The sequence below is a fragment of the Dermacentor silvarum genome, chromosome 9 (genome assembly GCF_013339745.2).
Source record: "Dermacentor silvarum isolate Dsil-2018 chromosome 9, BIME_Dsil_1.4, whole genome shotgun sequence".
Classification (NCBI taxonomy): domain Eukaryota; kingdom Metazoa; phylum Arthropoda; class Arachnida; order Ixodida; family Ixodidae; genus Dermacentor; species Dermacentor silvarum.
In genome coordinates this window covers 100846237-100859148 of record NC_051162.1, presented here as the reverse complement: position 1 = coordinate 100859148, position 12912 = coordinate 100846237, and the positions used below count along the sequence as shown (strand labels likewise).

Sequence of the window (12912 nt, the reverse complement as noted above, 5' to 3'; positions counted from 1 at the left end):
TGGGATTTCACTACATTTAGTCGGTCATGCTCCTATGGAGTGCGTTTGCACCAACTCGACATAGAGGTTATAAGGAAAGAAGTATAACGACACCATAGAAGAGGAAATAGTTATGCTTGTCATCACATAAAAAAATTGCCAGCCACAACTCCAATTGAGCATTACATAATGTGAAGTATCGTTTTCTCGTAGTAGAAGGGCACTAATGAAATGTGGTAACTTTCTGAAGCAAAACTGGCACAACAGAATGTCAAGATTAAATGTTAATGTGACTTTGAATTGCTGGAGACGATGATCATGCACAATTTTACAGTGTTAGTGTACGTAAAAATTGCACATGTACATCATTCGTCATAATTATTCAATGTCTAACGGATCACTAATTCAGGTTTCAATGGTACCATGATCCGTTATATCACTGGTGATTTCACTGGAGGGTTCACCAGTTAAGGAGTTGCAAGCAGTACAGGCTTAATGCGTGTCATTGTTGACGTCAGTGTACACTTCTACAAGAACCCAGGTGTGTTACGGCTAGCATTAGAGAGCGAACGCGTCAAGCGATAAGTGATTGCACATTGTTTCATCGGCACACAATCTGGTGGGTGAACGCCATGGGCGTCGAGACGAGCGGACGTCTCCGCATAGGCTCCGCCTTCTGATGTACTTTTTGCCGGTCTACTGTGTAAAGTCTTCCCTAATTTTGTCACCAGCGTTTTTGCTAAGTCTGGGGGTGCACCCGGATGCCAATTTTGGCCCGGGCCACCCAATTTTTTTTTCCTTTTTCGACCAAAGTTTCGCCTCGCTCGCTAGGCCTCGAGTGGGGTGAACCAACACCACCTAGACTTTTAAGGCAGTCTCCACGACTGCCGCTCTGGCGCGTGACGTCACCGCACTACGACGGCGGGAGCACACGCTGCTGGATGGATGGATGGATGGATGGATGGATGGATGGATGGATGGATGGATGAGGCTGAACCCTTTAAATCGGGCGGTGGCATACGCCACCTAGCCATGACCATTAACATAATTTGTACGTTGTGGTGGGTGAAATTTCACCCCTGCCTTAATTTTATCCACCAATCAGATGAACCTCTGCTTGGTCATTTCTACCCGCTTAAAGTCTATTTTGCCTTCACTGTCCCTAAACCCCAATGCTTTGAAAAAATCAGCCCCGTTGCCTTGCACTGTAGGGTTAAGCCCCTTACAGAAAAGTATGAGGTGTTCAGCCGTTTCCTCTTCTTCTCCACACGCACAGCACAACGTGTCTATACCTTGGTACTTGACTCGGTACATCTTAGTCCGCAATACTCCCGTCCTGGCTTCAAACAACAAAGAGCTTCCCCTAGAATTATCGTAGATATTTTCTTTGGCAATTTCTTGCTTGAAAGTTCGGTATGTGCCCAGTGCTGATTTCGTCTGCATCCCTGTTTTCCACAGACCCCTCTCTGTTTCCTTAACCTTTTTCTTAACCGCTGTTTCCTGGTCTGCACCCCTCCTGCAGTCCAAATATTTGATTGACAGTTTTCTGGTCAGCTTCCTCCATTTTGTATCAACATTCCTCATGTACAAATAACTGAAAACTCTCCTTGCCCACCGCTTTTCTGCCATCTCTCTCAATCGCTCCTCAAATTCTATCTTGCTGCTGGCTTCCCTGCCCTCGAATGACGTCCATCCCATGTCACCCTGTAGCCCCTGATTTGGTGTATTTCCGTGTGCTCCCAGAGCCAGTCTACCTACCCCTCGCTGCTTAACTTCCAACCTTGCTCGAACCTCTGATCTCATGCACAGGACCGCATTGCCGAAAGTCAAACTAGGGACCATCACCCCTTTCCAAATCCGTCTCACCAATTCGTACCAATTGTAATTCCACAGTGCCCTATTTTTCATCACAGCTGCATTTCTGCTACCTTTAGCCGTCACATATTTTTCATGTTCCGTTAGGTACTCAGCCCCATTGTTTATCCACACTCCAAGATATTTGTACTTATCCACCACCTCCAGCGTAACCTCCTGTATCGTATGCTCGCTGCCCTGATTATCATTAAAAGTCATGACTGCCGATTTTTCTTTACTAAACTTCAAACCTAAGCTATCTCCCTCTTTACCACAGACGTCCATTAATCTCTGCAAGTCTTCCTTGCTGTCAGCCATAAGTACAATGTCATCTGCATACATCAGTCCTGGTAATGACTGTTTAATCCATTCTCCCTGCTTGAAATAGGAAAGGTTGAAGCCAAGTCCGCTCCTCTCAAATTTTTTCTCTAATCCTTGTAAATACAGCATGAACAACAGAGGTGACAGAGGGCACCCCTGCCTAAGCCCCTGCTGTATCTCTATAGGCCCAGATACCTTGTTTTCCCATTTTATAAGCACCTTGTTACTTTTATAGATATCTTTTAAAAGATTTCTTACTCCATCTTCCACCTCTAGAGTGCCCAGTATGTCCCACAAATCCTTTTGGATTACACTGTCATAGGCTCCCTTGATATCCAGAAAGGCAAGCCATAGGGGCCTGTGTTCCTTTTCTGCTATTTCAATACACTGTGTCAATGAGAACAGATTATCTTCTAACCTTCTTTGTTTTGGGAACCCATTTTGTAGTTCCCCCAGCACCTCCTCGCTCTCCACCCATGCCTGCAGTGTGTCCTTTATAATCTGCATAACCACCCTGTAAACCACTGACGTCACTGTTATGGGACGGTAGTTGTTTATGTCGGCTTTGTCCCCCTTTCCCTTATATATCATGCTCATCCTGCTCAGTCTCCACCCGTCAGGGGCTTTACCGTCCATTATCATTTTGCTCACTGCCTCTCTTAATGCTTTCTTAGATTTTGGGCCCAATGTCTTTATCAACATAATTGGGATGCCATCAGGACCTGTCGACGTGCTGCGACCGGCGAGGCAGCACCCCCTGGTGGCCGCTGCAATCGTTCTCTCACCGGCGCTTCCCGCGCAGTTTCAAACCGCATCAATACAGAGTACTCAGCGGCGCACTTTCGCATAAGAAACAAGATAACTATTTTGACTAATACACAAGACGCAAAATCCTTCTTGTACAGTGCGGAACTTTTATTTCTGTTCCTGCTAATGCACAATTTAAAAATTATTATCGGGAAGCTTTTTTAAATATTAATTTCGAAATAGTAACTTGAGATGAGACAGCGCCATTGCTGTGGACATCGCCATCGTCAAGTTTGCACATGCTCTTTGCGTGCGTAACATATACCTTGTGCGTTACACGTGTTTCTTCGTCGTTTCTTTGCCATTTACTGAAGTTTGGCTCCCGCGGCGAATTCTTGGATGGATATCGAGTGAAACATCCTTAAAAGTAACATGTGCGTGTGACATTTCCTGGGCTATTTGTGAAAATGCCAGGTCACTGTTGTGTTCCCGGCTGCCGCGGGATCTACGACGGGGAGAAGGCTGTGCGCGTGTTCACTTACCCTGCTGACGCTGACAGAAGAAGGCAATGAATGGTTAAAAGCCAATCCACGGGCTGATTTCGTACCCGGAAAACGCTCAGTGGTAAGTTACAAAATCGTGACATTTATTCCACGATCTGTAAACGTTGACATGCTGCGCGACGCCAGTTTTCAGTATTGTGTTCACTGTTTCACTCGTCATGTTAGCTCTCCTAAATATGCCAACTTATTTCCGTTTGGTGTCCAGGTCTGCGAACGGCACTTCCGAGCGTCAGACATTCGGACTTCTTCTAGTTATGTGGACTCGAAAACAGGCAAGGTCGTCGAGTCAAAATTGAAGATTGCTCGCCTTAGCCCCGACGCCGTTCCTTGTGTTTTCCCGAACTGTACCGCGTACCTCTCCGCACCCGCTACAGCCACGTCTCGAGAGGCACCAGATGAAAAGAGGATGCGCCTTGAAGCAGCGTCCTTGCGGGAAGCCGTCGCCGCATCATTTCAGACCCACGAGGAGGAAGAGTCAGGAAACAATATCGACACTTTCCAGGCTCTGTGTTTCGGAAATCAAGCTTTCCAGCTTCTGGAATGTTATTTTTCGACCCACCTGCGTGTTTTTGTTTTTCAGTCTTGCTTCTGTTGATGCCCCTTCTATTTTTCTGTCGATCACGATCTCACAGAACCTCACTGTGAAAGTTTATTGCCGAGATGTGCAGCTCACTACAACTGATGGCATAGATACCATCCCTGTGAAAATTAATGATATGCGCCTCTTCACCCGCCTGCTAGATGATGTTGAGGCCTTAGATCAAACGATTTTGCCTAAGGAAGAGGAGAGAATTAAGCCTATACTGACGTTGACACTTTCTCTTCTTCAAGATGCCTCAAATTGCGAGCTGTCGAATGTTGAACAACTGAATGCTGTCCGATTTCTCAAAGAGCAAGTTGCTCTTCTCCTTGTGAAGCACTGCAACTCATTGCGGTATTCTCCAGAGTTGCTAGTGTTTTCGAGCATTTTATATACCGTTTCTCCGCATGCCTACAGGTTTCTCCGCAGTTCTGGAAACATTAGGCTACCACATCAGTCAACAATACGTCGTATATGCGATTCCTACAAAGTAAGCCCGACACACGAGCAGCAAGGGGCTTCAGTCCTATCCTATGCAAAGAAGCTTGCCACTACGATGAAGGAACATGATGGACGAAATCCACTTGCAGCCTTGTTTTGGTTATAAGGGAGGCGTAATTGTTGGTGCAGCATGTAATAGCTCAAATGCAGCGAAGACAGCTCACGTGTTCATGATGCAAAGCTTGCTTTCATCTCAGAAAAATGTAGTGCACATACTGCCGGTAGAGCGTATCAGCGCACAGCAGCTGCATACTATTTTGCACAGCATAATTACTGAGCTGGAGAATGTCGGTTTACGTATCATTGCAGTGATAAGTGACAACTCCATCAACCGTAAAAAATGTCACTTTTTGGGGCGCCCTGCAAACTTGAAAGTGTATATAGACACCCTGCAGACTCTGAACTCCCACATTTTTTCTAATTGACCCTGCACACTTATTGAAGTGTGTGAGAAACAATTGGATCAATCAGCGAAATGCTGGAACGTGCATGTTCTTTCCTAGCCCCACAGGACCTAGCGAAAAACCACCTATACTCACAGCTTCATTTAAAACTCTTCGAGAGCTTCACTCAAAAGAACACAGTCAGCTGATTAAGTCTGCACTAACGCTTACAACAAAAGCTCTTAATCCATCGAACATTGAGCGCCAAAATTTCATGCGTGCGCAAAAAATTTTCAACCTCTCTACAGCGGCAGCTCTTCGGACATGTGGGCCCCGACATCAGCTCGAGCGTGTAGTTGGAACTGCACAGTTTTTAGAAATAATAACAAAGTGGTGGAGCATTCGGAATGTAAAGACATGCAACAAGGGCATTCGGCTTCGTGACGAGCTGCAGTCACCGATTACATCAGTAACAAGTCCCCAGGTCCCGTTTTTGTTGAGTGTAGTGAAGTGGCTAGGTCTGTGGCAGTCTCTCAAGTTCGACACAGGCATACTTACAAGGGAGACGCACAGTGCCCTCCGTCTCACGGCAGACACCTTAGTAAAAGTGACTAAATATTGCATAGAGGAAATGCACTTTGACTATGTGCTGTTAGGAAAGTTTCAGGCCGATTGTTTGGAAGAGAGGTTTAGCAAGTATCGCCAACTCGCTGGTGCGCAATACCACATATCCATAAGACAAGTGTATGAGTCTGAGCGAAAACTTCGTCTGCAAAATATTCTGGAGCTCCCAGAAATGGAAACTGCAACAGCTGCAGTGGCAGTAAACGATGATGTGCTCGACAGCTTTGATATTGAGGTTGCAGACGATGACTATCAGAAGAAGGCACCGAATCTTCATTCAACCACCTACGTTTCTGGTTACTGTGCCCATTGCTGCGTTCAAATAACTTTCATGCATGTCTTGCAAAGGAAATTTGATGCTAGAAGACAACATTGAGGTTGAAGGTGGGGAATTAGTGCAGGCCATGACCCGTGGCGTTCTCAAGTTTCCTCAGCCTGCAATAACAAACGCTGTTCTTACAGCAGAAATAGTTGTGGACAAACTGAGGAGCGAACAGCATGCAACACAATTTCATGCACTGCCAAATCAAAAGGAGGCTCTTTTGGCACTCACACTTGATTTAATAATTGACAGCATTGATTTCGATGTATGTGAGAATGGACACACCCCGCGAGTGGTGATGCTCCACGCCCTATGTGAAGCAGATAACACGTTATTTGCAAAACTTTTGCAAAAGAAAAAAAATTATCAACTTGTAGCTGAAAATGCCGCGAAAAAAAAGAGCGAAAACTGAAGACTGAAAAACTAACTGCTCCGCGCACTTGCGACTGCTTTCTTTCATTATTCAATGTCAGTGCTTCGTTTTGCTTGCTTGCTTGTGACTTGTTTGCTTGTGACTGTATTCATTGGTTACTGGTGGATGTTAGTTCCGAAACCGGTTTTCGTGTTGTATTTCTGTACACAGTGTATTTTCTTGTGCCTGCGGAGCAGCTTTAAGTTGTGTTGGCGTATTGCAATGTCAGCTTTTGTGGCAAAACAGCTTTGATTACCTGCTCACTTCTCATGTTTCTCTCCTGAAAATAAAATATCCTGAAAATAAAATATGACTTCTGAAAGTCTCTTTCATTCAGCATTTCAAATAGAAAATGTTTGAAACGTAGCTTCACGAATCTGCACATTGATACATAATCAAATCAGTAACAGTATGTCGAAAGGTAAGGGGTGCACCTTCGCGCAAACGAGGACGAAAAAAATCAGGCTTTTTGCAAGAAAAATATGGTTCCCAAAAAAGAATAATTGTTTCCAAGCGGCATTCTCAGCTCGCTGAACTGTATTGGAAAGCCTAGGGGGTCGCGGAAGCCGAACGTCCAGCGCCGTCGTGGTAGGGTGACGTCACTGAGCCGTGGAGAGGCCTTAAAAGTCTAGGTGATGTTGGCTGAACACGACTACGTACCCCTGTGCCGGCGCGTCACGCCGCGGCGCCGCTATCATGCCTGAGGCCATGGTGGAGGGAGAACCAATTTTCCAAGAAGAAGCCAGCGCGCCTGGCTGGATCGAAGCAATTCGACGTCGAGCAACATCTTCAACTACTACCACCGGCAAGCCAGCCGGTGCCCGCATTGTTGCCCTGGGAACCGGAGCTGCGACGAGGGTTGCAGCCGCCAGCCGGCTTCCCCCGCTGCCAACGTATCATCACCGTGTCATCGTCCGCCCCGGAGGTGGACTGGATGTGCGTGAGTGCAACAAGCTTAAGCTCGTACAAGCTCTACTATTCGCTACACGACTCCCGCCAACGGCGGCAGAGGAAGATAGCGTTTGCACTAACGGCACAGAGAATGTATTTGTGATCAGCACGTCGAGCTTACAAACGGCCGAAGCGTACGCTAAAGTACGAGAAATTGTTCTCCTGGAGCGAGCGCATCCAGTATCCGCTTACGTAGTCGCCTCTGGCACCACCAGCCGAGGCGTATTCCGAGGGGTCGACGCTGACCTTCCGGACTCAGAGCTACAACGCCTGTTCGTCTCATCACACAGCCCCTCGTTAATGGGGGTATGACGAATCAAGGATACAGCCACCATCATCCTTCTCTTCGACGGACCTAAAGTCCTCAACTGTGTGCGCTGCGGCATGCTTCTGCTGCGTTGCACGCTCTACAAGCGACAGATCGACATCTGCCGCAACTGCGGCTGAGTCGGGCATCGAGAAGACGTCTGCCGTACCCCATCTGAGAAAGTCTGTGAACACTGCGGTATCAAACCCACTGGACCCGACCATGTGTGCTTGACACCCAAGTGCGCGTTGTGCGGCCAGGCCCATATTACGGGCGACCGCACATACCGAAATCCCTTACGTCGTTCGACGTCGACGCCGCCGCAGACGCCGGTGCAACAACAACCAACAGACCGACCCAAGGAGGCTCGGCCAAGCAACAGCCGACGCCCAAGCAACCAGCCCCTAGTCAACCGAGGAAGCACCTGCCTACCACCACCAAGAGTCCGACTGCAACACCTACCTGGGCCGACCGAGTCGCCGGTAAAGGTGAGACTCGCGGTTCCGCGCGGTCGGGTAACTTGCTACAGCATAAAAATATGAGATTCAAAAGCTCAAACGTGAGCTAGCGTTTCTGCGCAAAGAAAACGCAGAATTCAAAGCACTTATTCGAAACCTGCAGCAGCCGAGAGAACGCGTTGTCGAGGCACCGACGCCCGCCGCTCCGGCCGTTGAACCCGCACCCACTACCTCGTCGAGCGCCAATCGCGCCGCGAAGCGTCGCGCGGCCGAGGACCCGGCCGACGAGCCCGTTACTATGTCTAACTTCATGGAGGAACTTGCCCGCCTTCGCGCATACATTGCGGCAGACCGTGCTGCCGATATGACCCCACACACTCTCCAGCTCACCGAGCTCCACGCGCGGTTACAAATATTAGAAGGACAGCACGCGGCGGTTCGTGCGCCAACCCCTATGCAGTAACCATGGCTAAAACAAGCAATTTTGTAATTTGGCAATCGAATTGCTTCAGCTTTCCCAAGCGGAAGGCAGCTTTGCAACAATTCATTCAATCTAGCGCCAATCGGCCTGCCATAATTCTCTTACAAGAAACGCTAACCGCCGACCCCGTTTTGCAAGCCTATCGCACCGAAGCGGACCATGGAGCGGGAACGCGAGGGATAGCGACGCTCATTTCCAAGTAGTACGCATATGTTCGCCACGAGGTCCGCCCCGATCTCAAAGACGAACACATTATGATAGAGTTAATCCCAAACTCAAAGGTTAAACCGTCAGTCTTTATTCTCAACGTATATAGTACACCAAAAAACACGCAAACCATATTTCAGGTCCTCTTTCAGCGCACGAGCAAAATTGCAGGCGACCACATGCTCATAATCGCGGCAGGCTTTAATGCCACGCATCCAAGCTTTGGGTACCGCGGCTCTTCCCGTAAGGGCACTGCCCTGGTATCACAAATGCACGCACATAGACTCACGCTGCTAACAGATCCCACTTCAGCCACACGGGTAGGTAATTCGGTTACGCGCGATAGCGCCCCGGGCCTCACGATGGTTAGGCACGCGGGACAACCCACGTGGACTAACCTAGGTGAGAATCTGGGCAGTGATCATTACACCATGCAGACGATCGTAAACGTCTCTACAAACAAAATCATAGTTTCGCATTACGGACTCGAATCGTTTTCGAGAGCTCAGGAAACGCGACGACACTCACTACGAAACCCTAGCAGAACTCCTCGCACGACTCAAGGAGGACGTTGTCTACTCTACTCAGGGCGTCGAAACCGAACTGGAGGTCGAGCGCATAGGTAGCCGGCTAGCTCACCTACTCGAAGCTAAAAAATCACTGCATGCTAAATGGCGTACCCAAACGTTCAATCGTAGCCTTCGTAAAAAGATAGCTGAACTCAATCGTCAAATCGAGGCACATTGTCGTAACCTAGAGCGTCAGCAATGGGACGAAGTGTGTAACTCGGTCGATGTTCAAATGAGAAACGGGCCCAAATGAAACCTGTTGAAACACCTACAAGGCGACAAACCGTCGAAAGCATTCCAACAACTCACGATAGACAGACTAATCCACGTCCCGCAGGGGCGTCTGCGTCAGCAGGCGTTTGGTGTGTTGCGACACCACGGACCCGAGCACACGAGGGTTGGACCCTCCCGCGTCTAACCGTGCGCGGCTTAGCCGTGTCCGGGGAAAAGGGGATCCTGGAGGTTGAGCCGACGCTGAGTGTTTGGACCTTTAAGGCCCCTCGGCAGAGGCAACACACCCCTTTGGCCTCGGCTTCACGTAGACGGCACCCCCGGACTGACCCACCCGGGGGAAATCGGTGGTCGCCTTTTCCTATCCCCCTCTCCAAACTTTTGCTTTCCTGTCTCCTTTCTTTTACTATCCTATCATCTCCTCTCTTCTGTTACTTCTACATTTTCATAGGTGGCTTGGGTTAACCCTGTGTATGTGCCCTCTCTTGGGTATTTTATATTGGGTTATAGCAGCAATGCACGGCTGGCGTCTGCAGCCTTACACGTTAAGTGCTGCAGCGTCCCCTAGTTGGGCTCCGCGGTGGGTGGCCGCCATTGCCGCCGAAATAAACGAAAATAATATGGGAACGCCTGCATTTCCCCGTTTACTTGATCGTCACCCTCACAAGAGGGGACGCACCGAAGAACTAATGAGCCTATTCAAACCGAGAGAAATCTTTCCCCGTTTCCAAGTTGTTCACAGCGAAAAAACAGAAAAACCAGCTAGAACCGTATCACCTTTTCTAGTCGCAAAAGGCCTGACTGAAGCCCTTGGCCCTGGTTATAAGGTTACCAAAATGGCGAGCGGGGACCTCCTCCTTGAGATCCGTGATAAAGAACAGCACAGTAAAATAAACAAGCTTGTGGCATTTGGCGACATACCTGTTACCGTTTCACCGCATCGGTCTATGAACACAGCACGTGGAGTAGTGTCTGATGCAGATCTCATCGACTTGTCCGAAACCGAACTATTGGAAGGCTGGAAAGAACAAAACGTAACAAACGTACAGCGCATCGTTATCAGAAGAGACAATAAAGAAATTCCCACAAAACACCTCATCCTGACCTTTGCCACTTGCGATCTGCCACAAACCATAGAAACCGGATATACGAAGATAGCTGTCAGGCCATACATTCCTAATCCCAGAAGATGCTTCCAATGTCAAAGATTTGGCCACGGCTCGCAGAGCTGCCGTGGCAGATTGACATGTGCGAAATGTGGAACCCAAGGTCATGCCTCAGACAACTGTGAAGCGACACCTCACTGTGTAAACTGTGATGGTGAGCATCCAGCTTACTCCCGGTCTTGTCCGAACTGGAAGAAAGAAAAAGAAATTATCACTCTCAAAGTCCGTGAAAACATATCGTTTAAGGAAGCACGCAAAAGGTGCTCACCATTCCACACGACCACTTACGCTGATGCGGCGCGTCAAGGGGCAGCGTCGCAGCGGCTATTGCCACCTGCCCAGCCCGCGCGCAGCGAGCTGTCGCTTGTGGCTCCTGCCCCTAGGGTGGAAGTAGCGAAGTCTACTCCACCCAACCAGCAAACAGGCCCGGTTACCCTAGGGTTGCCGGCACCACAACAGCCCTCGGTAGCAGCCTGCGCTACGCGTAACGAACCTGCAGGCCCGCCAGCAGGTCCCACGGTGGGTGCAGTCAAGGCTGCCTCACCCTCACGGGCCCCTGCTGGCGCTGGCAACAGCCGGCGCAGCTCAGGCCCAAAGGCAACCCCATCGACCTCCGGGATGATGGGCGCAAATGTCTCGTCCTTCGCGGCGAGACTTTCTCGTGAAACTTCTCGCTCGCAAGAGCGCGTGTCCGGCGCCTCACAAGAGGCAATGGACACCACACCCATCCTGACGGCGCACCAAGCGCCTAAGGAGCGGCGAGGTTCGCTCGACCGCTTCAGAAAGGACAAATCCCGCGTTACAGGGCCTGGAAAGGGCTCTGTAATCTAAGGCAACACTTCCTTTTTTAGTACACACAGCACCCATTTACATTCAGTATGGATACACAAATCATACAATGGAACATCAGAGGCCTTCTTAGGAACCTCGATGATGTACAAGAACTTCTCCACGAACATAATCCAAAAGTGCTGTGTGTACAGGAAACTCACTTAAAATCGGAACATGCGAACTTTCTCCGACAGTATATTACGTTTCGTAAAGACCGCGATGATGCTCGTGCATCCTCAGGCGGTGTTGCCGTTATAATTCACAAAAGCATAGCGTGTCAACGTTTGAAGCTACAAACGCCACTTGAAGCAGTGGCAGTCCGACTTGTTCTCCTAAACAAACTCGTCACAATTTGCTCGCTTTACATACCCCCACATTACCGCTTACACAAACACGAATTTCAGTCCTTGATAGACGAATTGCCAGAGCCCTATCTTGTTCTGGGCGATCTCAATGCATACAACAATCTGTGGGGCGACGCTCGCATCGATGCGCGAGGCCGTCTAATTCAAGATTTTCTTTTCTCATCCGGTACGTGTCTGCTGAACAAAAAGAACCTACATATTATTGTCTTGCAAACAAAACTTTTTCTTCTATAGATCTCAGCATAGCTTCTCCATCTATATTTCCTGAACTTGAATGGGAAGTTATAAAAAACCCTTATGGGAGCGACCATTTCCCCATACTGCTGAGAACACCAAGACAATACGAATCTCCACCACACGCTCCCCGGTGCAAGGTCGATGCAGCGGACTGGGAGAAATTCCAAACACTTACCAGTACGCTCTCGTGGGCAGACATTTCATCACTCGGAATTGACGGTGCCGTCGAATATTTCACTAATTTCATAATTGATGCAGCTGTTAAATGTATTTAACAAACAAGTGGACTTTCTAGCAAACGCCGTGTCCCGTGGTGGAATGAACAATGCCGGAACGCACGTAGGGAGCAGAACAAAGCATGGAGGCAGCTTCGCGATTTTCCTACCACTGAAAACCTCGTCAATTTCAAGAAACAAAATCCCAAGGTAGGAGAACGCGCAGACAAGCCAGAAGAGACAGCTGGCAAAAATTCTTATCAAGCATCAATTCGTACACGGATGAGGCCAAGGTTTGGAACAGGGTCAATAGAGTAAGAGGGCAACAAACAAATCCGCCTCCCCTGGTACACACGCAGGGAGACAGCCTGGAGGACCAAGCGAACCATCTGGGTGCACATTTTGAACATGTGTCCAGTTCATCACACTATTCTCCAGCATTTATAAAATACAAAACAGCAATAGAAAAACAAAAACTAGACCGAAAGAGCACCGGTAACGAGCAATATAACTTGCCTTTCTCTCTTGCAGAGCTGCATGCATCACTCACCTGTTGCAAACAATCTACCCGAGGTTCTGACCGCATACTATACGAAATGTTGAAAAAC

General features: G+C 48.6%; 1 pseudogene; it reads left to right on the top strand.

Annotated features, from left to right (window-relative positions):
• Nucleotides 1–4885: 4885 nt before the first annotated feature.
• LOC119463776 (uncharacterized) lies at nt 4886–8465 on the top strand (annotated as a pseudogene).
• Nucleotides 8466–12912: the final 4447 nt, after the last annotated feature.